We start from the raw sequence: 20,605 nt of genomic DNA, 5'->3' as shown, positions 1-20,605 counted from the left end.
AAGATTAGGGAACACAAAGCTGTGAAAAAATGACAATATCCAAAATGAAACTCACTGTAAAAAAAAATGTTTTTTAATGAACATAGTGTTATTGAATGGTAGGGCAATGTTAAAAGACCTGATACATGGGTGAATGATGTCCCTGAAAATACCCAGGGAGAAGAAACAATTTTTGAAAAAACAATGTCAGAAAATTCCAATCATAGTAAAGATTATAAACCCACCAATCCAAGGAGCCAAATGAACAGAATGAATAAGTACAAGAAACATGAAAAAACCACATCTCGTCACACCATAATTAAATCGCTCAAATCCATTGAAAAAGAATAAAATTTCCAAAGGGGCCAGAGGAAAAAGACAGGGTACATACAGAACAAAAATAAACATGTCAGATTTCTCATCAGAGGCAGTGGAAGTGAGGAGACAGTGGAGCAATCTCTTTAAATAAAGGACTGATGGTGAAAAAGTCAAGGTGGAATTCTAAGACTCCCCGCAAAAAAATCTTTAAAAAATGAAGGTAAATAATGACACTTACAGACCGCTGAATGATTTCATCACCAGCAGACCCACACCGCAAGAAATGTCAAGGGAGTCCTCTAGGAAGAACAAAACTGCCACCAGATGGAAATCTGGATGTACACTAAGGGATGAAGGAAAACAAATGGTATCTGCATGGGAAAAGTATAAGATTTTTTTCTTATTTAAATCTCTTTAGAAACATGGGACAGATTTTTAAAAATAACGATGGATTGTGGGGTTTATAACATATGCAAAGTAAAATGCATGACAAAAATAGCAATAAAGACAAGCAGAGGAGAAACGTGAAGAGTTACGTTGCTAGTTGTACTCTTTCAGGAAATTCTGGACTTCCGGTGACCTGTTTTTCTGGCAATTTCTTCTTCCATGCTCTTGGCTTAAGGCATTCATGCTGGGCACCACATTCGGGGAACAGGAGGGTCATAGGGGAGGAGCCTTTTTCGACCTTTTCCGGAAAGGATGCGCAGAGTAGAAAGAACCACAAAGCTTTGAGTACTTCCTAAAAAGGCGGGAGAAAGGCGATCCTGAACCACCAACTTTTCGGTTAACACGCGAACGCGCTAATGGATTGCGTCACAGAGACACACGGATACCTCTTTTCCCTCATCCCGGAGGATGAGCAGTCACTCCTTCCACGCCAGGCGGAGCCTCTGCTATCTTCCCAGGATAGCAGTGCTGGCTCCAAAGCCTCAGGCAGCCGGAGAGGCGGAGTCATCGCAACGAGTTTCTCCCGTAGGGAAGCCGGGCGTCGGGCGATACCGAAGGCAGAAGGGCAGCCGAGCGTCCCCGCCGCGCCTTGCTCCGCACCCGCCGCAGACGCCAGCGCCCCGGAGACGCCCCGGGCCTGAGCCCAGTGGGGCCCGAGGGAAGCGGAACGCAGGGTGGGCTCCGTGACGGCTCCCCGTTCGCTCCGCTGGCGCTGCCCTGCCTCCTCTCAGCCGCTGGCGGCGGGCCGGGAGCCGGAACCAGGGGGTGGGGAGGGTTCGTCCAAAGGGGCAAAGGCGAAGAGGAGGGAAAGAAGCCAGCGAGGTGGGGACGAGGACAAAGAGACTTCCCAGAAGGCCGGTGCCGGATTGAGGGAGATGACAATTGGTTTTGGGTTTTGTTTCATCATCACATATCAGAACTGAGAGGAAGAGGGGAAAACGGTGATCCGGGCGTAAAAGACAGAATATGAATACCTGCAATTTCCAAGAATAGAGCAGCGCAGTGGTTGGAATCATTTTATGTCAAATGACATAGATCAAGCGCAAGTGACGTGCGCTGCAGCGTAGCGCGCCGTGATCGTATAGTGGTTAGTACTCTGCGTTGTGGCCGCAGCAACCTCGGTTCGAATCCGAGTCACGGCATTTACAATAGCATCTGTTTTCACTTTTACACTCGGTAATGGTCTACACTGGGTTCTCCAACATGTGACCACCAATTTTTATCCAAAAAGGAAATTGTTAAGGTGTATTCACAAAACAAAATGCACAAATCGTTAATGGACAGCTATTTGATGTGAAACCACCACGATCATGACACAGAAAGCTTTTATCAACCAAGTACGGATGATAAACTTTGATACATGGATGAAGCCCTTTGATACACTTTTCAGGTAATGCCTAGCCAACCCCTGCTATTGTACTTTATTTTTTGCTATTGTACTTTAAGTTATTCTGATGTCCACGCCTCAGATTAAGCTTGTCCTTTCTTCAAATTCATGTAAATGAATATACATGTTTTGCTATCTAGCTATTATCATGCGCAAATTCTGAAGCTGAGTTTCCCACTAGTAGGGGCATCACAGAGGTCAGCACGTCATGAAGGCAATGGACAAGCCTTTGCCTTGGAGAAAGTACTTTCAAGATCATGGTATGTCTCCTGCCAGGTAACCCTAAGCACATACCCCGCAGGCCACCATCTTTTACTAAGGGATATCATCCTCCCCTCCACCTGTACCAATCCACTCTCCGCAAAGAAATTTTAGCAATCTCCCAACTCCCGCCCCTCCCTCCCCCACGCAGAAGACGCGCGCCCGCCCACCAGACTGACCATTTTTCAGCAGCGGCTCCAGAACCACAGACAACCACAGCCATTGTGCAGTCTCATCTATTGCTGCCTCCACAGGCTTGGTCCACACCCCACCCCACCCCACCCCCACCCCCACTGCCCCTCTGCTCTTGCTTTACAGTGGACATAACATTATCCTAACAGGTGTTCTGAGCAAGTGTCCAAAGGAAAAGGGAAAACATGTCCACTGCCTGGTAGAGACCATAGGGATTAAAACCAACAGTAGTTGGAGAAGTTGGGACACTTAACTGGATCCCCATCGTATTGCTATTCTGGTGTTGATTTTTACACCTACCTTCTGCTTATGTCCCCATAACCGTTTTCCCTTTGTGGTAGGGAGATGAATTGGAAGCTCAAATTACTCAGGGAAATGAATGTGAATGAATGGACTGAAAGACAATATTTAAAAAATATATTCCTTCCTTGCTCAACTGATGAGTGCGTGGAGATGGCAAAGGCCTGGGAGTCGCTGTGCGTCCACTGATGCTGGGCCACTCGTTGGATCTGAACCTGTTGCCATTCCAAACACCCTGAGCCTGGGGCTCTGTCTCTGAGACACGCTTCAGAGGATCGATCTGCACTGCAGCAACCAACCACACGACCCCACTTCCTTTTCCTGGGGAGGCTAAGCTGGGGTCTTCCTGGATCACAAAGGTAGATATTTTAATGACCAAAAGTTATAAGAAAATATTCTTGACATTTTTACTCATTGGGAAATAAGCATTAATACTATAAGGAGATATGATTGTGCACCCTCTAGCATGGCTGTATTTAAAAGAATTCATACACCAAATGCTGACACAAATGTGGAGGAATTGCATCTGTAGTAGTTTGTTTGAAATCATTCTAGAATACAGTTGGCAACTTCTAATAAAGTTAATCTTTTAGCTACTCCATGACGCAGCAATTGCAGTACTTCTATGAATGCACAAGTATGAAAAAATATTGGTATGGAATATTCATCAAAACACCAAGAATATTCATCAAGAACACCAATTAACACCAAAAAACCCCACCAAAATTACTCCAATAATACCAAAATTAATAAGTGATATACATAATATGAGTATGTTGAATGAAAAAATGTTGCATGAAACCAAAGTCAGTCACAAAAAAATGTACATTCATTCCTTTGAAGAGCAGGCAACAGTAAACTATTGCAATAGACCTCAGAATAGTATTTAACTAAGCAATCCAGTGTAGGAATTGCCTAGAAAGGGGCTCAAGTGACATTTCTAGGATGATGGCAACTTTCTATAACTTGCACTGGGTAGTGATTATATTTGCCAGAATTCAACAAACTGTGCCTATGGCACTAAAGATTTGTTTTTACACCATGTGATTCAATGGTTTTCTGTTCCCATAAAAATCAGTGGGTGGTGGATGAAGACAAGCTGGTGTAGACCATGACAACCGGTTTACATTTTACTGTAAACCCATTAAACACTCGTTCTCCTTCAGTGGAAAAAGATCCCACTGGTATTTGAAATATCTTTACCAGAAAAATAGCATTCACCATGTTATTTTGTTAGTGCAAGCTATAGACAAGGATCCTTGGGAGGCTGTATTTCAACTTTGAGGATGTGTTCTGCTCAACAGCGAGACAAGGAACTGTGCTAGGTTTTGCTTTGACTGGCTGCCCGCAGGTTCCTGCCCTGTGGGATTTGCTCCTCTTCTCACAGCATCACACTATGGGGCCGGCGGCAAACTTTGCTCTCTGACCACTGCTAAGGGGCATAGCTAGTGCTGGCATTAAAAGCAAATGGATGGAATATTACTCAGCCATAAAAAAGAACAAAATAGTGCCATTTGCAGCAACATGGATGGACCTAGAGATTCTCATACTAAGTGAAGTAAGCTGGACAAAGACAAATATTGTATGATATCACTTCCATGTGGAATCTAAAACAAAAAGATACAAATAAACTTATACACAAACAGAAATAGACCCACAGGCATAGAAAACAAACTTATGGTTATCAAGAGGAAAGGAGGGAGAGATAAATTAGGAGTTTGGAATTAACATATACGCAGTACCATATATAAAATAGATAACCGACAAGGCCCTACCATATAGCACAGGGACCTATACTCAATATTTTTAAATAATCTTTAAGGAAAAAGAATTTGAAAAATAGATATAATATGTGTATAACTGAATCACTCTGCTGTACACCTGAAACGAACACCACATTATAAATCAGCCATACGCCAATTTAAAAAAAGAAAAAAAGAAAATGGAAAGTCAGGTCATAGACACTACCTTGCTATAGCTTGGATTGGAACCAAGGTTGCTACAGCCACACGGCAGCTCTAACCACTGTACAATCACAATGCACCACACGCCTGCAGGTAAGTTTCTTGACAGAAATAGTCCCACTATCTGTGTTGTTTTATTCTTGGACACCTACAGACGTTCATGCTTTTCTCTCTTTCGTGCCCGTCTCCGATGCTCCCTCCCCATTCTGCTACTTAATAAAAACAATTTTCATCTCTCAGAATCGGCCCGATCCTCCTCACAGGCTTCCTGGGAGTTCTCGTTGTCTCATCTGTGCCTTTGCTTGATTTCACGTTTCGTCTTAGGACCTGATCCCTTTCCCGCGGATGCCACAGGTACCACCGCTACTACACCTGCGGCGCGGATGGTCGGGTGAAGGCGGAGCAAACCCGGAGCCGTCACGGAGCCGCCCCGGCGTTCGGCTTGGCTCGGGCCCCGCTGGGCTCAGGCCCGGGCGTCTCCGGGGCGCTGGCGTCTGCGGAGGGAGAGGAGCGAGGAGCGGCGGGGCCGGCCGGCTGCCCTTCTGCCTTGGGAATCGCCCGACGCCCGGCTTCTCCACGGGACGAACATCCTGCGTGCACTCGCCTCTGCGGTTGTCCGAGGCTTGGAGCCGGCGCCGCTGTCCCGCGAAAGGCGGGCGCCTCCGCCTAGCTGGGTAGGCGGGCTTGCTCTCTGTGGGGACGAGAAACGCGCTTTCCTCGCGTCTCTGGGGCGCAATCGGTTAGCGAGTTAGGCTGCTAACCAAAAGGTTGGTGGCTCGAACCCACCTAGGGAGGGATCTCACAATTTTAAAATGTCAATAAGGTAGGATAGTTTTTGCCCATCCAAGTCCAGATTCTCAATGACCTCAGAGAGGGTCTTTGGAGGAAAACATGTCACTGGGAATCCTGGAATTCACGAAAGAGTAGACTCACCATCTTCACCCTGTAAACTCCTTTTACCAATGAAATTTCTTCCACGGTTTGTATTAGTCTTTAACCCTTTCCATATACTTTTGCAATTAATTTGGTATTATGCTTTCCTATTACAAATAATGCTGCAGTCGTCATTCTTATACACATGGTTATAGGGTAGAATCTTGGAAGAGCAGTTACTCTATCACACTTTCTACATGGTTTTGTATATGATTCCATTTTCTCACCTTTGTTGGCTTATTAGTTATAGCTTTCTTTTGTTATTTCATCAACTGCTTTAGGCGTTAGAGCACACATCTGTAACTTACCACAGCCTGGCTTCAAGTGATGTCCTACCTCTTCACTTTTCTCCCCTGCCTGCTTTTATGCTTTTGTTGTCAAGCATTTCTGCATATGTTATGAACCCCAAATCCAAGGTTATGACTTTTCCTTAAACTGTCCCATGTTTTTAAAGAGATTTAATTGATAATAAAGATCATATATTTTCTCATGCAGATACTGTCTCTTGTCCTTTATTCCTTTGATTTTTTGTATTTAAAATTTTTTTATTGAAGTATAGTTGATTTACAATGTTGCATTAATTTCTGCTGTACAGCAAAGTGATTCAGTTTTACATATATAATCTTTTTCATATTCTTTTCCATTATGGTTTATTTCAGGATATTGAATATAGTTCCGTGTGCTATACAGTAGGACTTCATTCTTTTGCATACATCCAGAATTCAATCTGATGTGAGCTCCCTTCTTCTTGGAGGACTCCTTCAAAATTTCTTGCATTGTGAATTTCCTGGTGATGAAGTCTTTTAGCATTTCTACGTCAATAACTGTCATCATTCACCTTCATTTTTCAAAGAGGTGGTTGTGTGTGTGTGTGTGTGTGTGTTGATAGGGGAGGAGGCATAGAATTCCATCTTGACTTTTTTCCTCTCAGTCCTTTAAAAATGTTGCTTTACTGTCTTCTCACTTCCACTGCTTTTGTTGAGAAAGCTGACATAACCTTTATTTTTGTTTTCTGTATGTACTGTGTCTTTTCTGTCTGTGTTGGAGATTTTTTTCTTTTTCAATTGATTTGAACAATTTAATTATTATTTTTTTAAATAAATAAAGAATAAATTTATTTTTAAAAGATTCATTCTATAAGCCCTAAAGCAACTATTAAAATAACAAAACAATAAAAGCTAACAAAGCAACAGTTAAAATGTAAACATAATTATTTTAAGAACTTTTGTTGCAATATAATTGACATACAATAAACTTGAGCAGTTTAATTATAATGTGACTAGGTATGGTTTCGTTTATGTTCCTTGTGCTTAGGGTTCATTTGACTCCTTGGACTACTGGGTTTATAATGTTCAGTATAATTGGAATGTTTTTTGTTGTGTTTCTTCCAAATTTTTTCTTCTAAAAATTTCTCCTGGTATTTTCAGAGGCTCAAAGCACTCATCTATTAGGCCTTTTAAAGTTGCTCTACCATTCAGTGATGCTATGTTCCCTTAAAAAAGTTACTGGAGTTTCATTCTGGATATTTTCAGTTGTTCAAGGATTTGTGTTCTCTAATCTTTTTTCCTGCAATGTCTAATCTGTTGTTGATTCACAGATGTTAAAGTTTTCATCTCTAAAGTTTGCTTTTTGCTATTTTTATATGTTCCACTTTTCTAATGAACTCTTTAGACATATGTGACATAGTCATTATAACTATTTAAAGCCATCTCTGCTGATTTTTACATCATGTCAATTCTGGTTCAGTTTTGATTAATCAATTATGTTCTTCCTTTTGTGTCATATTTTCCTGCCTCTTTGCATGCCTGACATTTTTTTGTTTGGATGCTGGACATTGTCAAATTTTCCCTTCGGATACTAGTTATTTTGGTATTCCTCTTACCTTGAATTATGTTGAGTTTTGTTTGGGGTACAGTTAGGTGACTTGTAAACAGTTCAATCTCTTTGGATATCTTGCTTTGTGATTTTTTAGGTAGGTCAGTCTAGGGCTGATTATTCTAGGCCTGAATGTTCTTCCCAAAGGCGCATGAATTATATGAGTAGTCTAGTCTGGCTGGTGGCAATGCGTACAGTTGCCTGTGCTGTGTGAACACCAGGCATTTTTGTGATCTTTTCAAAAATTTCTTTTGTTGGTCTGAGGCATTTCTCCACAAGCATGCTCTTATCAGAATGCTGCTTAGTACTTGAGGGAGATTCTTCCATATCCCTGGATTCTCTCTCTCTCTCTCTCTCTTTCTCTCTCATCACTGGACTTTTGTTCCATGAACTCTAGCTGCCTTGCTCTCGGCCAACACTCAGCTTCATCTCCACAGTCTAAGGAGTTGGTCTCAGATCCGCCTCCTCATGCCCAAGCTGGAAACTCTCTAAAAGCATTAATGTGGGCCAATGGCAGGACTCACCGTGTTTCTCATCTCTCAGAGATTGCTGTCCTCTGCTGCCTGATTTTCTGTGTCTGGGAAACTGACATTATGTATTTGCCTTATTTTCCCCTTTGGGAGCCCGCAAGAAGGAGAGGGTGAAATTTTAGGCAGGAGGGTAAATCTGATTTTTGTCATTCCTCCTTTGTCAGAGGTTGAAGGCATCTCTCTGAGTGTTCCTAGTTTGATTTCAATAGCAGGTGTGCCAATTTGTATTGCCATTTCCCCAACTCCATGAAAGAGCTTTTTTCTTCATGTTCTTGCCATCACAACAAACCTTGTGTCCATCTATATGATACTCTAACAAGGGGAGTGGCTCCCTCCTGATTCACCTAAGCCAGAGGTACAAAAACAGTCCAATGCGGACATTACCCAGAGATACTTTACTTCACATGTTCAGCAGCTAAACTTCTGTGATGTTTAGACAGTCTTCCAATAATTGTAATTATTTTTGGTGGTGACCTGCTTGGTCGGCTCCAGAGAAGAGTGAGCAGAATGACTCCCAATGGATTCATACGAAACAGTTTATGGATGGGAGGCGGGGGGAAACACTGGTCTCAGACATTTATTCTTCTTCCTTTTCTTCATGAATACATTTTGGCCATCTTGGATGCACACATCTAATGACTGGTCACCCTCCTAGTCAAGGCTGTGTTAGGGTGCTAATAACTGTCTGGATATGACTCCTTGACAGTGTTTGGCTGTTCCTGCAATAATTATCCCATTTGAGACAAATCATTGTGACCAACAGGATTCTGCACCTGACAATCCATCTTGTGCAGACCTGGACACCAAGAGGTATTGGTTGACCTCCCCTGGGTTCTTCTGTTGAATCTCATGAGCACACATGAGCGCTTCAGCTTTTACACTCTAAATCGAGTTCTTCTACATTATCCCTAGTTTCTTAGTGTGTGTCTTTGTCTGTCTGCCTTTCTCTGTCTCTCATACTCTAGGCCTCCCCTAATCTACCTACTTTCTTCTCCTCTTCAGCTTTCCAGGACATTGCACTAGACTGCCTTTAATCACTAAGCACCTATTAGGCACTTGTTAGATGCCAGGTCCTGCTGTGGGGAGGAGGGAAGAGATGCTGCATTGTGAGCCAGCTCAAGGTCTCTGCCCTGTGGAGCCCACATCTGGAGGCATTGAAAAGGGGCAGTGCAGCAGGAGCATAACTGGTTCCTAGCAGTTGTTCCCAGGCTTATCTGCCCACCTGGGGGTGGGAGTGGGGGAGTCTAGCAGTGATGGAGACAAGAGAGGCATAATGAAGAATGGTAAGATGGCTGACTTCAGATGTAGAAGGCAGGTAATCAAGAACCAGAAACACTTTTTTTGTTAAGTAAACAAGCACTTCAGGAAAATAGCAGGCTGTCAGTGACAGCTCTCTCCTTCCTGGAGCAGATATTCCATGTGTTCTACAATTCTTACAGTTACATTGATGGACACTGTCACCAACCTCCCATAAAAGGTACCTGAACCTCCTCTCAACAGGTTCACATATGGCTGTTCTATAATCTATAAAAATATGAGGCAGCATCATAGTAAAACAGTGTTTCTCACTTCTATCTCAATTATAAATTATACAGGCAACTTGGTGCTCTGTGGTGACCTAAATGGGAAGGATGTCCAAAAAAGAGGGGATATGTCTGTACATATGGCTGGTGTAATTTGCCATACAGCAGAAACTGACACAGCAGTGTAAAGCAACGATTGTCCAATCACAATGTAAAAAAAATAAACTACAAGTATATATTGTACAACATGGGGATTATAGCCAATACTATATAATAGCTATAAATGGAGTATAGCCTTTAAAAATTGAGGCACTATATGGTACACCTGTAACATATAATATTGTACACCAACCATATTTCAATAAAAAATGAAAATTAAAAAAATATTCAGGCAAAGATCACACATCACTTAATTTAATATCAAAGAACTTAAAAGTAAAAATAGACCTCAAGCCAGAAGTTTAGCTGACAGGTAATGAGAAATGCATGTTAGAATCATACGTAAATGATACTCCAAATTGTAAGTGGAATAATTGTCACTATGATGTCTAGAATTATAATACTAAATCTCCATTTAAAAAATATTATACCGTATATTTAATTTACTGGAAGATATAATTTTAAATTTGATAAATTTCAATATTTACTGGATTTAAAATTTCTTGTTAAACAAGTAAAACCAGCATAGAAAATGTAGGCAGGTCAGTGTTATTAAAATTTCGAAGAGAAAATAACTCCAAGATTTGTGCAAACTAGAGTACTATGGTACCAATATTTTCCATATGATTGTCATATTTGTAAAACAACATAAAGTAGTTTTTAGACCAGAATTATTAAACTGCTGTGATGTGTACAAGGAGTCATATCTGGAAATATAATATTTTCTCTGTGATCATATGCCAATTATTAGAATTCTCTAGAGTGTTTAGAGTATTCGAGATTGAGCCTTACTAACTTGAATTTTTTCTTGTTCCTAGCACACTAGGTACTTACTAATTTATCTCTATGATAAAGTAAAACTAAACTTTGTGTTGTTTCTTCCTCGGAGTTACATTTCAGCAAGAACGTTCAATAAAAAGCCCCTTGAATGCTAGCCACTGGAATTCCCAGAGCAGAAGCTCTATGAGTACCCCAGCTTTGGGGAGGGACACATACTACAAATCAAGATGCCAGCGAAAAGAGGTTTCCCTGACCGGGAATCGAACCCGAGGCACGGTGATGAAAGCGCCGAATCCTAGCCACTAGACCACCAGGGAACCACGCAAGGCAGTTAATTTAGCTTCTCCAGGTGAGAACTGTGAAAGTAAAGATTCTATTTCTGAGATGTCAAGAGCAGGAAAGACGGCGAGTCCCAGCGGCCCATGGCTGAATGCACCTGTGCAAGGCTCCCAGCACTTGCCCCAGGGCTCATCGCCCTTCACCCCTCCGGCCTGGGCGACGCTTTGGGCTCTGAGGCCAGGCCGCAAGGTAACTGGCTGGGTCCCATCCTACTCTAGCTTTAGCGCTGTGTGCAGCTCCTGCTGTCTTTCTGAGCCTCTGTTGTCCTTGTGAGTCACATGCCTACTGGCTCTCAGCAGGTGATGAGCGGATCCGTCTACTTCCTGGTCTCTGGCCTGATTCCAGGGCGTCTCCTGGTCATGGCACGTGTTCAGGCTCCTTTTCGTGCCTGGACAGCTCAGTTAGTGGGGTTCTTTATCTACCCGTCTTTGGCTCGAGCCCCCGATGCGGAGTTGGGTTTGGTCTCTGTTTGTTCTGTCACGCAAACGAAGTGTGCTGAGGTGTGGGAACGCCAAGTGTGCTTCACAGGGATGAACTTCTTAGTTTTTAGAGACAGAATACTTGTCAATGTGTAGAGGAGATTTAGGCGCTAGATGAGATGAGAGGATTTCCGAACGTAAAGGTGACCTGAAGTTGACCTTGTCCTGTGCCCTCCTTGGAATAACTGAGTCCAAAGTGACTCAGACAGGGGAGGCCTTGTTCGTAGTGCTGAGTAGTCACCGAACTCCTCCCAGGTTTCTTGGGGATCGAAAATGCAGCTGCCTCGCTCCACACGGGGAGCCTCTTGGTTTTCAAATACGAATATAACTCCGCAAAAAAAAATGGAAGGCCTGTTCCCGCTCGGTTTCGAACCGAGGACCTTTCGCGTGTGAGGCGAACGTGATAACCACTACACTACGGAAACCACACGGTTACAGCACCCCATTGACACATCCAAGAAACGTGCCTCTTGCTACGGCTGACCTCAAACATTTTTGAAATGAAAAGGACCCTGGGAGCACAAGTGATCTCTCAGGTAAGGAGTTTGCAGCTCCCGAAAGCCCCTGGTTTACGGGTCTTCGCCTCCCCCGAAGCGAGGTCCCTGGGGCCCCCGCAGTTTGACTTCCGGATCCCGCATCCAACGCACAGCTATGCAGGGGTCGCCCCCCGCTGACTCCCCAGATCCCAGGGGCCCTGGAGACCCCGCCTCCCAGCAGTGTGGACACCGCCCCACCCGGGCTGCGGGCCTGCACCTCCGCGGCCCGTTTCACGGCGCCAGCGGGAAGCATGCTCGGCTCTCGGAAATGAGCGGTGCTCCGAATCCAGGGAACCGTACCACCCGCCCTCCCCGCCCTCCCCTCTGCTCCGACGCGCCCGACCCGAGCGCTCCTTCCTCACAAGCCCTTTCGCCGCAGCGCTCCTCCGGCGTTGTCTCTGGCAAAGGGGCTTCCTCAGGCTCCTGCCGCGGTCGCTTACTCTAGGCGTCTAGTTTAAGCCCAAGACTTTAATCACGCTTTCACGTTTAGCAGGAACCGTAGCAAAGGCTGACGGCCCAGGTCATTTGGCTGTTGGAAAGTATCGAACAGCAACGCAGCCTCGCTTCCCGGCCTGTACTGAATTTGTTTGAAGAGCGGGCGCAGCAGCAAGCCGCGGAGGACCCAGGCGCCGTCCACGCAGATCTCACGGTTGTTCATCCCTCCCTCATCGTACTGGAGATTCTGCTTGAGGAACAGTTTTGTTTTACCTTTTACAGTGTCTGAAACGTCTCCTATTTGCCTTTTATAATTTTCCAGTTCAACAGGGTATGGAGAGGGAAAGGAGGTTTTCCCAGAAAGCCAGTGTCTGGAGGGGTTTTCGTGTTCACCTCACAGCACACGGCCGGCAGGCAGAAAGATTTTCTTTTTGCTGAAAGGCTTTAATGTAATGTCTGTCTGTCTGTCTCTGGTTTCCTTTAGAAGTAAAGGTTTACAAGCCTGGGGGAGCATGTGCCATTTCTCCGGCAGTTGCTTTTCTTCTCTCTTAGTGCGGCGGTCACCGCGCTTCCTTCACGCCTGAAGTTCAAGTGCTCTGACCCCAAGGAAGTCGCGGGCAGCGTGCGCACTGGCCCCCAGGCCTCAGGGCCCTGCCTTGTTCCGCGTCGGCTCCAGGTGCAGTCGAGGGTGCGACCGGACAGCAGCATCGTCACCAGCGCTGGAGGGCTGAGTCCCCAGAGAGGCGGGGTTAAAAATAGCTTTAGATCAGGACATCTCATGCGATTTCCTCCTTCTTTCCTCCCCTCCAGGTTCTAGTTTTCCCCTCCCACGCCCAGCCAGAGGAACGGATTCGCAGTCCTTTGGTCGCCTCCGGCGCGCTGCCATCCCCCCTAGACCAGACGAGGGGACGCCGTCCTTTCCCCGACGGGGCGGATGGACAGTGGGCGCCCGAGGGACCACGAACACACACCCGCGCCGCCGGGGCACGCAAATCGGCTAAAGTGGCTCCTGGAGCCTCCCTGCAGCCGCAAGGGAAGGCGCGGGGATCCAGAGCCGGCGAGAGGAGCGCGCTGAGGGGACCGGGCCCTGCCCTTGGCCTCGAGGACGGGCGCAGAAGAGGGACGCAGCCCAGAAAAAGCGCAACGGCCGCCCACACCCCCTTCCCCATCCAAGGTTCAGAGTGAGGGAGCCGAGCGTTACACTGATTGCTGCGCCTTTATCAGCAGAGTCGTTTGCCCAGATCCAGGGTCGCAAAAAGGAGGCACCGTGTAGGCCAAAGTCTACGTGGACCGAGAAGCAAACACGACGTCCTAATTAATTGGATGTGGGGTCTGAGGAAAACGCTGCGTCCGAGACAACTCTTGGTCTGAGCCTAAGGAAGGTGGAGTTGCCATCATCCGAGGCGGGAGAACGGCAGGCGCAGCAAGTTGTGGGGGGAAGACCGGAAATCCAGGTCTGGGGGGAGGTCACGCTCTCTTTCTTAACCTCAGTTTCCTCCTGAGTCAGGGGCCTACCTGGCTCTCAGCGGGTGATGAGCAGCTCTGTTGTCTACTTCGCGATCTCTGACCTGACTGCTGGGAGTGTCCCAATAAGGGCACGTGTACCGGCTCCTTTTCCTTCGCGAACAGCTCAATTCGCAGCGTCTGACATTCTTCATCTTTGGGTCTTTGGCTCCAGCCCCCGGTGCAGAGCTGAATTCGTTCTCTTTTGTTCTGCAACGCAAATCAAATTATTCCGCAAGTGTGCTGGGGTGAGAGAAAGCCAAGTGTGCTTCAGAGAGAGGTCCTTGGTTTTCGGAGACATCATAGTGTCAGCGTGTAGAGGCGATGTGGGCGCCAGCATCGCCACCCGCGCTGGAGGGCCGAATCCCCGAAGAGGCGGGCTTGAAAATAGCTTTCGATCAGGACATCTCATGAGATTTCCCTCTAAGAGGGTGAGGGGATTTCCGAGTGCAAAGGGAACCCGAAGTCGGTCTTGTCCTGTTCCATCCTTGGATTACCTGGTTTTGCCTTGGTCTGCAACGGTGACCCAGAGCAGAGAAAGCAGGCCTGGTTCCTAGTGCTGAGTAGGCTCTCAGGGAGTAATGGAACTCCTCCCAAGTATCTTGGGCCAAGGAAATTGCAGGTGCGCCCCCTGCCACACACCTTCTGCAGGTGTTTTTAGTTTCTTGAATGGCAATGGGAATTTCAGGGGAAAAGAAATACATACTGCATGTTTCCGCCCGGTTTCGAACCGGGGACCTTTCGCGTGTGGTGCGAACGTGATAACCGCTACACTACGGAAACGAGCGGTAACGCTAACTAACCGCTATGTCCATGAAAACCTCAGGTGCTGCCATCACTATCCTAGTCACCAAACTTTTCCACTAAAAAATCAACCTGGAACCACCGTTGATCTCTCAGGCGAGGAGACTGCGGCTCCGAGAGGCCCCGCTGTAGGCTTCCTCACCTTCGCGAAGAGAGGACCCTCGAGACACCCACAGTCTGGCTTAGGGATCTCGCACCCAATGCAGAGTCTCCAGTTCCACAGCTATGCACCCAAGCACAGGGGTCGGCCCCGCTGACTCCCCAGCTTCGGGAAGCCTCAGGAGAGGGGGGCAGGCTTAGCGCGTTTGATCCCCAGGGGGCCCCGCCGCGTAGCAGTGTGGACGCCGCCCCTCCCGCGCTGCAGAGTCGGGCCTCGGTGGCCCTTTTAGGTGCGCCTCTGAACCCTCGGCTCTTGGAAATGACTGATGCTTCGAAACCACCCGCAACCGTAGGACCTGCTCTCCCCGCCCTCCCTGCCCTCTTCTCTGCCCCGAAGCGCCTGACCTGCGCGATCCTTCCTCGCACGTCTTCTCGCCGCTGCCCTTCCCAGGTGTCCTCCCCTGCAAAGTCGTGCGGTGGGACTGCGGGCGCTCCGGGTCCTGTCGCTATGGCTTATTCTATTCGACTTTTAAACTCCAATTGTTTAATCACACTTCCACGTTTTAGCAGGTACCATAGCAAACGTTAAGCTTAGGGCTTTTGACTCTCTGACAATATCGAACATCAGCGGAGCCGATCCAAGTTTCTTGGCCTGTACTGAATTCATTTGAAGATCTGGCCACCAAGTGGTTATTAACCACCGGGGGTTCAAGAGCTGCCTGAAGATCCTGAAGGTGCTGGACCCAGGAACAGCCCATGCAGATTTCATGATCACAGGATTTCTCCCTTTTTCCTGAGATTCCTTTTTTAAAGGGCAGTCTAATTTCACCTATTAGAACACCCCAAACTTCTTTTTATTTGCCTATTAATTTTCCTACTTAACAGGTTATGGAGTGAGAATTTTAACTCTGAGGTAGAGGCAGTTCTCAGGGAAAGGTGGTGTCTGAAAAGCTCCCACATTTACCTCACAGCAAAAGACCAAGAGCAGAAGCAGTTCCTTTGCTGAAAGATATTAACATTTTTTTCTCTCTAAGGGCTTCTTTGACATGAAGTTAAAAATAAAAGCTGGGCAGGGGAATATTCTTTTCTTCCCAGCAGTTGCTTTTCTTAGTGCAATGATTTCCTCCATTGTTCACATTCAAAGTTCACCCCTTCCCTTCCCAACACCCCCCCCCCCCACCAAGGTGGGAACAGGGTGTTCACTGAACATCCTGTCGCCATGGTCAAACTTGTTCTGCTTTGGCTCAAACTGGAAACTGGGACAGGAATTGGCTCTGTCACCCTCACCAATGACTGGAACGCCAGTTCCAGGTGAGGCAGATGTCAGGATAGCTTTATTCAGGAAATTCCATGACACTTTCCCCTCTTTCCTTCCCTCTTTGATCTATCTCCCTCCTCCTCCACCCACTCAGAGGGCAGGATTCATCCTCTCCTGCCTTGGAGGACACTTTGGAGTCCCTCTGGATAGAAAAAGGGAGCACAAAAAAAAAAAAAAGAAAAAGAAAAAGGGAGTAGTTAGTTACCTTTTCCTCTACAGGAGTGAGAAGGGCTAAGGGCACCACGGGAACCACAAACTCACTTCTTGGACCCCTGAGCACCTGTGCCTCAGGGGATTCTGACAGACCCGCAAAAGTGCTGCCTGAAGCTTCTCTGCAGACTGAACGTGGATGTGTGAGTTTGAATCTCTGCATGGCTGTGTAAATTCAGACAAGCCTGACTTCAAAGTCCAGGCTGGGTCCACTCAGCAAGGTTCTCTTCCTTGGAAGAGACAGTTCAAGAGATAGTTCAATGAGAAGGGAAAGAGCCTATGAGATTTCAGGATCTAAAGTTACCAGGAAAACAACCTCACCTGGAATCAGGTCTTCCCGTGGCTGGTGAAGGTGACTTGCATCTCCAGTTTGCCAAAGCAGACCAAATAGACAACCTTGCCCAGGCTACCAGTGAGTAGGCAATCTCCAATCTTTCCTTGAACTTCCTTACACAGGGTTTCTGTGGCTTCCAGGGATGCAACTGAATACTTTCCCCCTCCAAATTGTCTTATTTAAAGAAGAATGATCAGGTATGAAGGAACTAGGAAAACCACTACATTAGGGAAAGCCACTATTCTTGAGAGGGTCACAACCCCTCTCCTGAATTTTAACTGCACTTTCCCAGGTCGATCCCCAGGTTTGACCCATTTTACACTCAATGCACTGTTGGTGGGACCAAATATGAGGCTAGGAGGTTCACATATGAATATTTCAAATATCATAGTCATCTTAATTTAACTATGCATTATAAATAAATAAATATGCATTCCAAAAAAACCAGAACAAACATATCAAACTCAATTGTGCCATATTTACCAAGATAGGAAAGAAGAACTATATACTATTATATGAACAACATCATAAAACAAAGTAGCCTTTAAATAGCTCTTGTTTTCAGTAAAGTCTCTTTCCCAGGATATGCCCATTCAGGCTTTTCCAAAATCTGATATTCACTGCCAAATCCTAAAATTTGTTTTCTGTTTCTAGACTATTCTTCCCCGCTCTGTATTTTTACCTCTCCCCCATCATCTTGCATATGCAGAAAGAGTAAGGCTATGTTAATCTCTAATTTGCAACATTACATCCAACACTGAGGTTAGCAAATTAGGGACCTTCTACAGGACTCTGTATTCCTAGAAAGAAAAATTATCAATAACACAAGGCTTTAAACACTTCGTATTTCAAATAAACAAAATATTTGTGAAGATTAAAGTCCAGAAATGTGACCTAATTTTTTTTGTTAAAAAAATCCAGACTCTCCCAAGTGTTGCAGACACTTTGCCTTTTCATCAGCCTTCAAACAGCAGGAGATTTATTCTCCCTGAGAATACAGTAGAGGATCACAGGAGTCAACCACTCCTGTGGTTCTATGTTGAAACGAGAGGCATGTGGCAGGTGTTCTATGTAGGGCATGTGTTCTATGCTGAAATGAGAGGTGTGAAATGATAGAATGTTTTGCTCTGTGTGATGCTCAAATAAATTTTTACAGATTTTAAAATTGAGCTGTGTGGAAAAGAAGTGCAACTTGAGGACTTGCACTACTTGATTGAAGACATTATAAGCTCTGATAGGCAACTCATAGGCAAGCACATATCCTGTGCTAGTGGCATCAGGATCCACAAACAGATAAATAGGCTCAGTTGAAAGACCTGAAACTGACCCATATCTATATATGGTTAACGTTTTTCAAAACCAGCAGTTCATTGAGGGAAGGAAATACATTTGATAAATGGTACTGGAACCACTGGCTATTCATATTAGGAAAAGAAATTCTACCTCACACTACACATAAAAGTTCATTTGATGTGCATCATAGATCAAAACATAAAAAAGTTAAAGGTATAAATCATTTTGAGAATAACTTTGTGACCTGGTAATAGGAAAAGGTCTATCAAACAGGACACAGAAAAAAATAGCATAAGTAAGAATAAATTAGACTTATCAACATTATCAACATCTTCGAATCAAAAGGCACCAATAAGCTAGGGGAAAAACAAACTACAGACAAGGAGAAAAACTCGCCAAACTTATCTGACCAAAAACCACAAACAAACAAAAAAACTTGTATTTGGAATGTATAATGAGCTCCTCTAGGCTGATAATAAAGAAATAACCCAAGCTCTCTACTTGGGTAACAGATTTGAGCAGATAGTTCAGAAAGGGAGATATACACATGTCCAATAAAGCACATTAAAGAGTGCTCTATTTGATTAGCTGTCAGGGAAATGAATATTGAAACCATATTATGAGACCACTACTTTCAGTAGCATGGCTAAAATTATAAAGACAAAAAACATCCAATCTTGGCAAAGATGTGCAAAAACCCCACAACGTTCACAGTGTTGGTGGGAATGTAAAATGATACAATTGCTTTGGGAAAAACTTTGGTTGTTCTTATGAACTTGAGCATATACGTTGCTTGGGTACCAGTAATTCTTCACTTAGATATTTTTCCAAGAGAAATAGAAACACATGTGCACAAAATCTCCTACATAAAGAATGTTCAAAGTAGCTTTCTTCACAATAACTAGGACTGGAAACACCCAAATGTCCATTGTTAGGTGAAGGTTAAGGAAACCTGAGATATCCAAGCAATGGGATACTACTGAACAATAAAAAAGGAATAAGAAAAAAAAAGGAATAAGTATCTGACATACTCAAAAGTATGGATAAAATTGAGAGACATGGTGCAGAGAGAAAGAAGCTGGATACAAAAGAATACATATGCTGTGATTCCATTTATATGAAGTTCTAGACGATGCAAGACTAATTAAGAAAAAAGAGGACAGTGGTTGTCAATACATAATACAGAGGGTAATGAAGATGATTTTGATGATTCTACTGATTTTATGTTATTTTTAAACTTTTAAATATTATTTATTTGTTTTTATTGACATAGTTGAAATATAACACTTATTTTCAGGCACACAGCATAGTGATTCAATATTTTTATAGATTATACTTCATTTAAAGTTATTATAAAACTTTAAATATTGGCTAGATTCCCTGTGCTGTACAATATATCCTTGTAGCTTATTTATTTTATATAGTAGTTTGTACTACTTAATTCCCAACCCTATGTTGCTCTATCTCCCTTCCCTCTCACAACTGGTAACCACTAGTTTGTTCTCCATATCTGAAAGTCTATTTCCGTCTTGTCATATTTCTTCTTCTCACTGTTTAGGTTCCACATACAAGTGATACATACAGTATCTGTCTCATACAGCCCTCTGTCTGACATTTCACTAAGCATAATTCCCTCCAGGCCTAGGAAATGGCAAAACTTCATTCTTTTTTTAAAAAAATATATTTATTTATTTATTTATTGGCTGCATTGGGTCTTTGTTGCTGTGCAAGGCCTTTCTCTAGCTGTGGCGAGCAGGGGCTACTCTTTGTTGTGGTGCGTAGGCTTCTCATTGCAGTGGCTTCTCTTGCTTCAGAGCACGAACTCTAGGCGCGTGGGCTTCAGTAGTTGTGGCATGTGGGCTCAATATTGTGGCTCACAGGCTCTAGAGCACAGGCTCAGTAGTTGTGGCGCTCGGGCTTAGTTGCTCTGCATCATGTGGAATCTTCTGGGACCAGGGATCAGAAACCATGTCCCCTGCATTTGCAGGTGGATTCTTCACCACTGTGGCACCAGGGAAGTCCCCAAAACATCATTCTTTGTTAAGGCTGAGTGATATGCCATTGTGATAGATAGATAGATAGATAGATAGATAGATAGATAGATGATAGATAGATAGATAGATAGATATAGGTATAGATATGTATATCACATCTTTATCACATCCAACAACTTGGGTTGTTCCCGTACCTTGGCATATTCTATGAATATTGGGCTGCATGTATCTTTTTGCCTCAGTGTTTTCATTTTCATTGGATTTATGCCGAGGAATGGAAAGCTGGATTATATGGTAGTTCTATTTTTAGTTTTTTGAGGAAACTCCACACTGTTTCCATAGTAGCTGCATCAATTTACGCTCCCACCAAGAGTATACAAGGGCTCCCTTTTCTCCACATTCTCACCTATGTTTGTTATTTGTACACTTTTTGATGATAATCATTCTGACAGGTGTGAGGTGATAGCTCCTTGGGGATTTGATCTGCATATTTTAAATGCACTAAGCTCATCCTCATTTCTTCCTGGAAGCCCCACTATTCTATTAAATATCTCAACCAGTAAACATGGCTATGATGGCACCATTTCATTAGTGGAAGCTTCAGACAAGGCTC

At 44.5% G+C, this 20,605-nt stretch overlaps 3 non-coding genes across 3 annotated transcripts; 1 reads left to right on the top strand and 2 right to left on the bottom strand.

Annotated features, from left to right (window-relative positions):
* Positions 1 to 1,814: 1,814 nt before the first annotated feature.
* TRNAH-GUG (transfer RNA histidin (anticodon GUG)) lies at positions 1,815 to 1,886 on the top strand. Its single transcript has one exon. It is a non-coding gene; the product is annotated as a tRNA-His (tRNA).
* Positions 1,887 to 11,818: 9,932 nt separating this feature from the next.
* Positions 11,819 to 11,891, bottom strand: TRNAV-CAC (transfer RNA valine (anticodon CAC)). Its single transcript has one exon. It is a non-coding gene; the product is annotated as a tRNA-Val (tRNA).
* A 2,759-nt stretch (positions 11,892 to 14,650) lies between these two features.
* On the bottom strand, positions 14,651 to 14,723 carry TRNAV-CAC (transfer RNA valine (anticodon CAC)). Its single transcript has one exon. It is a non-coding gene; the product is annotated as a tRNA-Val (tRNA).
* Positions 14,724 to 20,605: the final 5,882 nt, after the last annotated feature.

The sequence above is a fragment of the Hippopotamus amphibius genome, chromosome 1 (genome assembly GCF_030028045.1).
Source record: "Hippopotamus amphibius kiboko isolate mHipAmp2 chromosome 1, mHipAmp2.hap2, whole genome shotgun sequence".
In the NCBI taxonomy this organism is placed as follows: Eukaryota; Metazoa; Chordata; class Mammalia; order Artiodactyla; family Hippopotamidae; genus Hippopotamus; species Hippopotamus amphibius.
This window is presented reverse-complemented; position numbering and strand designations above follow the sequence as displayed.